Source organism: Sapajus apella, unplaced genomic scaffold, assembly GCF_009761245.1.
Source record: "Sapajus apella isolate SASKATOON/1434 unplaced genomic scaffold, GSC_monkey_1.0 scaffold74, whole genome shotgun sequence".
NCBI lineage: Eukaryota > Metazoa > Chordata > Mammalia > Primates > Cebidae > Sapajus > Sapajus apella.
This window is the reverse complement of record NW_022437014.1, coordinates 5737920-5749049: the sequence shown is the minus strand read 5'-3', so window position 1 is coordinate 5749049 and position 11130 is coordinate 5737920. Positions and strand designations below refer to the sequence as shown.

The following is an 11130-nucleotide window of genomic DNA, read 5'->3' as shown; positions in this document are numbered from 1 at the left end:
TAGAACTATATACACGATAACAAGATAAAACACTCCTTTAGCCCTGCCTTAAATTCCTTAAATTAAAAGGAGACACACAAAGTGCATGTATTACATTTCAATTACATCAAAAGACAATACAAATCTGTTGGTTTGGTATATTTCTCTTCACTGATTAATACCTGATCCACTTTCTTTCCCAATTATTTTATTTTAAAACCTTAATGTTGTTGGTGTCAGTAAATGGATTAAATAATCCCTATTCACAGATCAATTGCATCCACTTTTACAATATGTAAAAGATCCTTACAATTGCCTTTCATTGAATTGGTGTACCATAGTCCACTGTAAAACTGAAGGATTATGGCAATCCTCAATAATTTTGCCTACAAAATGAATGTGCATGCTTTGGCACATTTTCTTAGCTTTAAAAGTTTATTTAAGGCTGAGAAAGGTGGCTTACACCTGTAATGTCAGCACTTTGGGAGGCCAAGGCGGGTGGATCACAAGGTCAGGAAATGGAGACCATACTGGCCAACACGGTACAACCTCGTCTCTACTAAAAATACAAAAATTAGCTGGGGGTGGTGGCGGGCACCTGTAGTACCAGCTACTTGGGAGGCTGAGGCAGGAGAATTGCTTGAATCCAGGAGGCAAAGGTTGCAGTGAGCCGAGATCATGCCACTGCGTTCCAGCCTGGCAACAGAGCAAGACTCTATATCCAAAAAAAAAAAAGTTTATTTTAAAAAGGAATGCAGTAGATTAATTTGCAAACAGTCATCTCAGATTTTGAATCTATAAAAATTCATCACATTGTTGTTGGGACAGATTGAGATAAGGCTACAATTTTTTTCCAAGTTCATATATTGAGAAAATAGAACCATAATTCCACAATAAGTAACTATCATTTTTTTAAAGCAAACCAGTGAAAGAAAAATAAAAATCTTTGGTTCACTTATGTATTTATGAGTGGAAAAAAATTATAATGTAAATCCCACTCCTTAAAAAACTTAGGTACAAATGACAACACTGCAGATAACCCTCTATTTGCTTCTTTTGTTTCACATGGAGACCTTGGAGATTCAACTCATTTTAAGAGAACTAAGTATGAGTCCTACAGGGAAATATTACACATACTGGAAGCATCTTGTAATTTTTAAGTATATTCCAAACATAGATTTTTATGCATGCTTTAAATAAACAGTATTTTTTTAAAATCAAAGAATCTAAACAAAAAGTATGATGAGCACTGGCATTTAAGCTCTCTGACTTTAGCATTTAAGTAGTCTGACATAGCATTCATTAGTAACAACCAAGCTGTACAATCTGAATCATGATTTGTTAAATATTACACCCTACATCCCCAGAACATTCAGGCTGGTTATAAAGTTAAAAATGTGTAAGTAGGTAGATAAGCATCATAAGTTATGGACAGCCCCTCATATAAATTGCTGTTTAGCAATACACAAACTGCTTCAAAGATTTATGCTTATGGGTAGACATTCAATTATATCAATAAAATAGCATGTCCTGAAAATATGGGCAATTTTAAAACATACTAAGATGATTCTGTTAACAACAGTCCACAGTATGACTGAGTAGTAATAAGAATCTACTTACAAAAAAATTAATCAACATCATTAATGATTCAGTATAGCTCCCAAGGAAAAGACCAGTCACTTGATTGAAGATTCCTTCATATAAGCCATCATCATTTTTTATAACATAAATGACTGCACCCTCCATAAATGACAGCTCATCATCCTTGTCTTTTATATAATCATAAACTGCAATGATGTTCTCAACACAATTCTTGGGGGCCCAAGCAGTATCCTTATCTGCATGTGAAACATTATACTGAACTACTGCAGCCTCCTCATCTTCATAATCCACTGGAGCGGGTGGTGGTGGAGGTGGAAAGTCATCAAACATGATAACATTATCCAGTGGTATTGGTGGTGGGGAAGTTGAACTATCCGATAACAGGGTGAAGGTGTAGGTACAGCAATGTGAATACTAACACTACCGCTTCCTTTGTTTTTTTGACTTCCCTTCCTCCACTACTTTGACTGTGTGCTTTGGTTTCTGATTTAATGAAGTTGTCCTGCCTGGACTATGATGAGTTCCAAACGTAGCAGGATGCATCATATAGCCATTACGGACACTTGGGGGTTTAATGGGTTCTAGGGTTTTATAAGGAGTATTCTGTCCCAATAATCCCTGGCCTCATATGAGAGGACTTGGTGGTTCTGAGTAGGAGGATTTGTTCTTGACACTGTGCCAATTCGTTTTTTTTTTTCCTAAGATGTAGTTTTGCTTTTGTTGCCCAGGCTGGAGTGCAATGGCACAATCTGGCTCACTGCAGCCTCCACCTCCCAGGTTCAAGCCATTCCCCTGCCTCAGCTTCCTAAGTAGCTGGGATTACAGGTGCCTACCACCATGCCCAGATAATTTTTTGTATTTTTAGTAGAGACGATGTTTCACCATGTTGGCCAGGCTGGTCTCACCCTGACTTCAGGTGATCCACTTTCTTTGGCCTCCAAAAGTGCTGGGATTACAGGCATGAGCCACTGCGCCTGGCCAGCAGTGTGCCAATTCTTGTAGGCTGGTTATTTACACACTCGACACCATGGCTCACATCATTTAGAACTATGTACGTAATAGGTATCCGAACATACCTTATAAGAAGCTGTATATTTGCAGGTGCCATTATTTTGTGAATTCTTGATGTGATCTCTTTATTAATATCCACAATCTGTGAGATATGATTGATGAAAGACTCCATTTTCCAAAGTTAAAAGCCTTGGATGTACAGAACTGGAGCACACTATTGGACACTGCAGTTATTTGATTAGTAACACTAACTAGCGATTGGGCTGTGTAGGCTTTGGTCTCTTCTAAAGCTCTTCTCTGACTTGACAGTAGTTCACCACGTGGGTGTGGTTCTGGTAACTATCAGCACCGTCTTGTGAGACAGGACCTTCTCCTCTAGTAACATTTGCAGCTCTGCCATTTTCCACCCTTCTGCATCACTTCCTCTTGCATTAAAGAGACAGAGGCAGCAAGCTCCACTGAGGCTCCGAGCACCTCATAACCTGGACACAAACCACCTTGCCACCTGGTATTCTCAATTTGTTAATATTGTGTTGAGGATTTTTGTATCTGTGTTCATGGGAGATGTATCTGCAGTCTTCTTGTAATGCCTTTGTCTGCTTTTGGTAGTAAGATAATTATGGCCTCACAGAATGAGTTAAGAAGTACTACTTCTGCTTCTATTTCTAGAAGAGATTGTAAAGAATTAATGTAGTTTCTTCCTTAAATGTTTGGTAAAGTTACCAGTGAACCCATCTGGGCTTTCTGTTTTGAAAGGTTATTAATTATTGATTCAATGAATGTAGTAGACATAAGCCTTTTCAGATCATCTATTTCTTTTTGCATGAGTTTTGGCAGATAGTGTTTTTCAAGAAATTGGTCCATTTTTATCTAGGTTATCAAATTTGTGGATATAGAACTCTGTTCATGATATTCGTTTATTGTCCATGCATTAATAATATCTATGGGATCAGTAGTCACGTACTCTTCTTCATTCCTGATATTAGTCATTGTGTTCTCTATTTTTCTTAGCATGGCTAAAGACTTATTACTTTTGTTAACCTTTACAAAAAGCTAGCTTTTGATTTTTTTGACTTTCTCTATCGACTTCCTGTTTTCAATTTCATTAATTTCTGTTCAAATGTTTGCTATTTCTTTTGTTCTGCTTACTTTGAATTTAATTTGCTCTTCTTTTTCTAGTTTCCTTAGGAAGCTTAGATGATTGATTGCGGACTTTTCTTCTTTTCTAATATATTTATGTAATGCTATAAGTTTCCTTCTAAGCACTGCTTTCACTGCATTCCACAAATTTTGATAAGGTGTATTTTTCCTTTCACTTAGTTCAAAAAATTTTTAAATTTCTCTTGAGATTTCTTCTTTGACTTATGTGTTATTTAGAAGTGTTTAATCTCCAAGTATTTGGGGATTTTCTAGCTATCTTTCTGTTATTGATTTCTAAGTTTAATTTCATTTTGGTCTGAGAGGAGATAGTGCATGATTTTTATTCTTCTTAATTTGTTAAGGTAGTTTTATGACCCAGAATGGGTCTGTCCTGGTGAATGTTCCATGGAAGCTTGAGAAGAATGTATATTCTCCTGTTACTGGATGAAGTAATCTACAGATATCAATTATGTCCAGTTGATTGATGGTTCTGTTGAGTTCAATAATGTACTTACTGATTTTCTGCCTGCTGTATTTGTCCATTTCTAATACATCTCCAACTATAATAGTGGATTCATCTATTTCTCCTTGCAGTTCTATCAGTTTTTACTTTATGTATTTTGATGTCCTATTGTTAGGTGCATATATATTAAGGATGATTATATCTTCTTGGAAAACTGACCCTTTTATCATTATGCAATGCCCCTATTTATCCCTGATAGCTTTCCTTGCTCTGAAGTCTGCTTTGTCTAAAATTATAATTGCTACTCCTACTTTTTTTTATTAGTGTTAACATGGTCTTTCTTCATCCCTTTACTTTTAATCTACTTTTTGCCTTTATGAAGTTTCTTTCTTTCTTTTCTTTTCCTTCCATTCCTTCCTTCCTTCCCTCCCTCCCACCCTCCCTTTTTTTCTTTCTTTTTTATTGAGACAGAGTTTCGCTCTTGTTACCCAGGCTGGAGTGCAATGGCGCGATCTCAGCTCACCACAACCTCTGCCTCCTGGGTTTAAGTGATTCTCCTGCCTCAGCCTCCCAAGTAGCTGGGACTATGGGCGCGCACAACCACATCCAGCCAATTTTTGTATTTTTAGTAGTGACAGGGTTTCACCATGTTGACCAGGATGGTCTCGACCTCTTGACCTTGTGATCCACCCACCTCGGCCTCCCAAAGTGCTGGGATTATAAGCGTGAGCCACCACACCCAGCCTCTTTTTCTTTCTTTTACTTTCTTTCTTTCCTTCTCTCTCTCTCTCTCTCTCTCTCTTTCTTTCAAGTCTTGCTCTGTGGCCCAGGCTGGAGTGCAGTGGCACAATCTCTCACTGCACTGCAACTTCTGCCTCTCAGGTTCAAGTGATTCTCCTGCCTCAGCCTCCCAAGTAGCTGGGATTACAGGCATGTACCACCATGCCCAGTTAATCTTTGTATATTTAGTAGAGATGGGGTTTCACCACATTGGCCAGGCTGGTCTCCAACTCCTGACTCAGGTGATTTGCCTGCCTCAGCCTCCTAAAGTACTAGGATTACAGGCACGAGCCACTGCACCCGGCAGGTTGGCGAATTTTTTTCTCCTCTTACTACTTGCAAATATTTCACTCTATTATCTTCTTGTTTGCATGGTTTCTGCAGAGAGGTAATATGTAATCCTTATCTTTGGTCCTCTAAAGGGAGATTTTTGTTTCTCTGGCTTTTTTCAAATTTTTCTTCATCTTTATCTGAAATTTGAATATAATACGCCTAGTTGTAATTTTTTTTTTTTTTGCATTTATCCTGCTTGATGTTCTCTGAGCTTCCTGGATCTGTGCTTTGGTGTCTGACATTAATTTGGGGAAATTCTCAGTCTTTATTGCTTCAAATATTTTTTCTGTTCCTTTCCTATCCTTCTAATATTCCCATTATGTATATGCTATATTTTTTGTAGTTGTCTGTCCCACAGTCTTGAATATTGTGTTCTGATTTGTTAGTTTTTTTCCTCTGTTTTTCAGTTTTTGTTTTTTTTTTTGAGACGGAGTTTCGCTCTTGTTACCCAGGCTGGAGTGCAATGGCACGATCTCGGCTCACCGCAACCTCTGCTTCCTGGGTTCAGGCAATTCTCCTGCCTCAGCCTCCCGAGTAGCTGGGATTACAGGCATGTGCCACCATGCCCAGCTGATTTTTTGTATTTTTAGTAGAGATGGGGTTTCACCATGCTGACCAGGATGGTCTCGATCTCTTGATCTCGTGATCCACCCGCCTCGGCCTCCCAAAGTGCTGGGATTACAGGTGTGAGCCACCACGCCCGACCTTGTTTTTCAGTTTTATAAGTTTCTATTGACATAACCTCTAGATCAGAGATTTTTTCCTCAGCCTGATCTAATCTCTAATGGGCCCATCAAAGGCATTCTTCACTTCTATGACAGTCTTTTCATGTCGCCAGCATTTTTAAAGAATATCCATCTCTCTGTTTACATTATTTATCTATTCCATGTTGCCTACTTTTATCATTAAGATCCTTAGCTTATTGCTTATAGTTTTTTGGAGAATTTGTATTATTTTTATGTACAGAAAACTCAGCAGTGTGGCAATGTAAGCCTCAGACTTGGGACCCAGAGCCTTGCCTCCCCCATGACGGCATATCTCATTGTATCTTCATTGTAATTGGTCTTGATAGCTTCCGCCAGCTTAGCCAAAGCCCCTTTGTCTTCCGAGTTAACCTGGGTGAAGGCAACAATGGTGCAGGTCTTCCTGTGGACTAGACATCCCAGCCTTGCCTTCCCTTAATAATGCAGTAAAGGACTTCCATTTTAGGACACAGGTCTGGTGGGAAGACAGGCAGCTCGAGGGCCTCCACATTGCATGCAGTCACCACCAGCAGAGCTTTCTTGTTCTCCACCAAGGTGACGGTGTTAACTCCTGCTCGAAAGACAGGTAGTCTCTTAGTAAGGACACCCGCTTTGCCCAAAGCTTTCTTCTCCGCCAGGGCCAACAGCCTCTGCTGCTTCCCTTGCTTTGTCTCTGGGCCAGCTTAGGCAGCTGAGCAGCTGTTTGGCATTCCAAGGCCTGGGTGAACTGGTTAATCATAACGGGCACTTTCAGCCACTTATAGAGGATGGCTCTCTGCCGCTGCAACCTCATATAGCCGGGCCATTTCACAAAGTGGGTGAGGTCACTTTTGGGCTGGATGTCCTGTCCAATGCCATAATTCTTAAGGTTTTTCTCAAACAGGGGATTCACCACTTTCTTGGCCTCTGGCTTCTTTATGACAACAGGGGCCAGAGCCACATTTCTGCCCTTGGCCTTCTTTTCTTTCAGCGTCTTGGGGGGCAGGAGGAGAAAGCGATTATAGTTTTTTAAATTCTTAGTCAGATAATTCTAACATTCCTGCCGTACCTGAGTCTGGGTTCTGATACTCGTTCAGTCTCCTCAAACAGCATTTTTTGCCTTTTATTATGTCTTCTAGCTTTTGTTAAAGGTGAACATGATGTACTGGGTTAAAAAAATAGTAAATAGGACTTTAATAATGCAGTGGTACAGTGTGGGGTGAGGGGAAGTATTCTACAGTCCCATGATCAGGTCTTAGTTTTTGTTGTTGCTGTTTTTTGAGATAGAGTCTTGCTCTGTCGCCCAGGCTCGAGTGCAGTGGTGCGATCTCGGCTCACTGCAACCTCCGCCTCCCGGGTTCAAGCAATTCTCCTGCCTCAGCCTCCCGAGAAGCTGGGACTACAGGCATACACCACCATGCCTCACTAAGTTTTGTATTTTTGGTAGAGATGGGGTTTCACCATCTTGGCCAGGCTGGTCTCAAACTCCTGACCTCAGGTTATCCGCCCACCTCAGCCTCCCAAAGTGCTGGGATTACAGGCTTGAGCCACTGTGCCTGGCCTAGTCTCAGTCTTTTGTGGAGCCTGTGCCCCTGCACTGTGAACTTCACGAGTGCTTTTCAGGTTTTTTTCCCCTTAAGTGAGACAAGATGGCTAGAGGAGGCTGGAGTTGGGTTTTTCACTTCCCCCAGGTAGGTTAGGCCTTGATAAAGTCCCAGCAGGTAGGGCTCTGGTAAAATAGTTTCTCCTAAGGCAGGCCTTGTTAGGAGGAAGAAAACCCCCTGGTGTATTAGAATGGTTTCTTTTTCCCCTCCCCCTGCCAGCACAATATTTATGATCTAATATGATATGCCTAGTTGTAATGTTTTTGGCATTTATCTTACTTGATTTTGAGCTTCCTGGTTCTGTGGTTTGGTGTCTAACATTAATTTGGGGGAAATTCTCAAGTCATTATTGCTTCAAATATTATCCAATGATATTATCCAATATTTATTGTGGGGACCTGGTAGAGTTCTCAGCAGTAAAACTCACGAAAGTGTGTCCCCAGTGCCCCCTTGACTGGGTCTCCCTGGAATTTTTAAATCTCGGAGTGGCCCACACTCAGCCTCTGTTAATTCATCAATTACAGTTCAGTTATCCTGTCACTGCTCCAGTAAGTTGTGATTCTGTTTCTGCCGGTCTCTCCAATCTTTGAGGCAGCAGTTTGCCTTGTGATCTCACTCTCTAACAGATCTAAGAAGAGTTCTCAATTTTTCAGTTTGTTCAGCTTTTTACTTTTTGTAAGGCCAGAGTGGTAACTTCTAAGCTTCTTACATACCAGATAGGAAACCAGATGTCCTATTTAGGTTTTTAAAAAATGTGCACATAATATGTGATTTATCTAAAGTTGACATATATTACTTATATAGTAAAGAAAAAGGCTCATTTGTGTTTTTCCTGCTTAACCCATGCAGTTTCTTCCTCAGCAAAGCTCAAGTCTAAGGCATCTAAGGCTAGATTCTGTATAAGAAGCAAACAGGATTTGGGAAATACTATTCTACTATTGACCATGCTTTATCATAATGACTTTTAAATTTGCATTTGCTGCCTCCTGACCACAAAATGGCTGTTGCGATTTCAGACGTTATGTCTCGATTCAAGATAAAAGAGGGAAAGAGCAGCATAAGCCCCGTCTGTCCTTTTCACTAGGAAGACAGAAAATCCTCAACAAATCCTGCTTGAGTCTGGTAGACCAGGCCTCTGTTTCAGGGGTGCCCCTAGCTACAAGGGCCTGGGGAAAGAAGCCCCTGAATGTAAATGTGGTGGGCAGGCAAGAAAGGGATTGACAAAGGCTGCTGGGTTAGGCCACCCAACATAACGTTAGAATATTTGAAAATGGTATTAACCTTTCCTTCGCATTATTGATCATTCCTTCTGCGCAGACAAGAATCAGACATTGACTAAGCTTTTGAGCTTAATGTAACCCTGCTGACTCATAGTGTTTATTCAAAACCAATACCTTGATATTATCAACAGAGTCAGGACTGAGAGAAACTGTTTTTAATAAAATAATTTAAAGTTCTAGTGGGAGAAAAAAGGGTTGTTTTAATCGCTAGCAACCCCACTTTCCCACCTTATTAATTATACTTTTGGAAGATCTGGATAAGCCTACTCAATCTTCAGTCTCATTAAACATTTTCTCTTAATGGAGTCCTTCCCTAGACCATAGATCAGTTTAAGAATTCCCTGCTTTATGTTCTCATAGGCCCCTGTTCTTCCTTTATTACAATGCTAATGCTTTATTTCAATTACTGATTCGAGTTCTGCCTGCCTGACTGAAAAGTAATGTTCACTGAAGTCAAGGATCTTGTCTTCCCTGTTCACTGCTGATATACAGTATATATTGTCAATAAATTTTTATTGAATGAATGAGTGATGGCATCCCTCTTCCAATACCACCAAAAACGTCAAGGTATCTATTATCCTATAATTGTCACACAGGGTCAAATTAGGAAACCAAAACCACTCCGAATAGTTAAAGCAGGGGGAATTTACTACACTGAATGGACAACACAGGAGAGAGAGGATGCTGTGAAGACTACCTGGGAATGGATGGCTCCTAGATGGGCAGAGCAACGGCAGGAAGCTCTTAGGACCCTTAGGTTGGAGGGACAACAGGAAAAACCAACATTACCAAGACCCCAGGGGGTCACAAATGTATCGAAGATATCCCAGTACAGTGTGGCTCATCTGGGTCCCCTATTTAGAGTCTCACAAGGTCAAAAATCAAGATATTGGCAGGGCTGCAATCCTTTCTGAAGGCTCTAGGTACAAATCTGCTTCCAAGCCCTGTCAGGTTCTTGGCAAATTCAGCTTTATGATAATGTAAGACTGTGGTCCCAGTTTGTTCAGTGTCAAACGGGAGTGACTTTCAGTCTCTCAAGACTGCCCACATTCCTTGGTTCATGTCTCCCTTCGTCTTCAGAGCCAGCAATGGCAGATCAAGTCTTTCTCATGCTTCCGATTTCCCAGACTTCCCCTTCTGCCTTATCTCTCCTGTTTCAAGGGCTCATGCGATTAGAGTGAGTCCACATGGCTAATTCACAATAATCTTCCCATCTGATAACCTTAATCACATCTACAAAGTCCCTTTTGCCGCAACGTGTGAACGTCTTTGAGGAACCATTATTCTGCCTAGAACAGCCTCCCACTAGTCCATGAGTCAAGCTCAGCTAGATTTCAGTTGGTACAAGGGGCTGAGAAACAGGCCTGCAGAGCAAGAGAAGAGTGGGGAATAGATCTGAGGACAAGCAGGCTCAGGATCACTCATTTTAAGATGACAACATTTTTTTCTTCTCAAACTTGGACTGGCCTAAAAGATAATTGGCCACTTTCAATTTGTCAAAGATAATGAATTAATCCCATTTACTATAAAAACAAACAAAACCCACAGTGATAACATACCGTGCAATTATATATTAATTCAACTATAAGGCAATTGTCAATTGGCTTCCATTATCCGCCCTACCCTGATTCTCAAATAAGGGTCAACTAAAATTACTATCTTCTGCAGAGGAATATGAAAATGAGGCCTAGGCCAGGGAGGGAAACCACATACAATTCCAGTCTCAAGGAGTGCAGAATTTGAAATGAGTCCCTGAATCCACAGTATATTCTTGGTCCAATCTCTCTGGATTAAGCCGTCAAGATGAGAGCCAACTAACCCAGAGATTCCTGGCTTCATTGTTGCTGTCTCAGAAGACTCAGCCAGCCATAGGACCCAAAATTGTCCCCAGAAATATTTATGTCAATAAACTGCTACCATATGATATCAAACTCCAGCAGGGACCAGGATAGATTGAATAGCAGAGTCAGGCTCCTAAAACGGTCCAGGGCAATCAATGAGCCACTCTACCTTGTTGTGGCATTGTACACCAAATGGTTTTATTAACCACAAAATAACAAGACTGCATTTTGCACTGCTTATGTTTTTGTACCATGCAAGTTTCAGAGATAGTATTTACAGTATTTCAAAACTCCAATGATCATTTTTGGTAATCATCCTCCAGCATTTAACTTGCTTCTCATTAGCAAGCCTGCATGGCAGCAATACCTAAAAGG

At 40.5% G+C, this 11130-nt stretch overlaps 2 pseudogenes; both read right to left on the bottom strand.

Moving 5' to 3' along the window:
- Positions 1–1551: 1551 nt before the first annotated feature.
- On the bottom strand, positions 1552–2242 carry LOC116532157 (annotated as a pseudogene).
- A 663-nt stretch (positions 2243–2905) lies between these two features.
- On the bottom strand, positions 2906–10753 carry LOC116532156 (annotated as a pseudogene).
- Between the last annotated feature and the right edge of the window lie 377 nt (positions 10754–11130).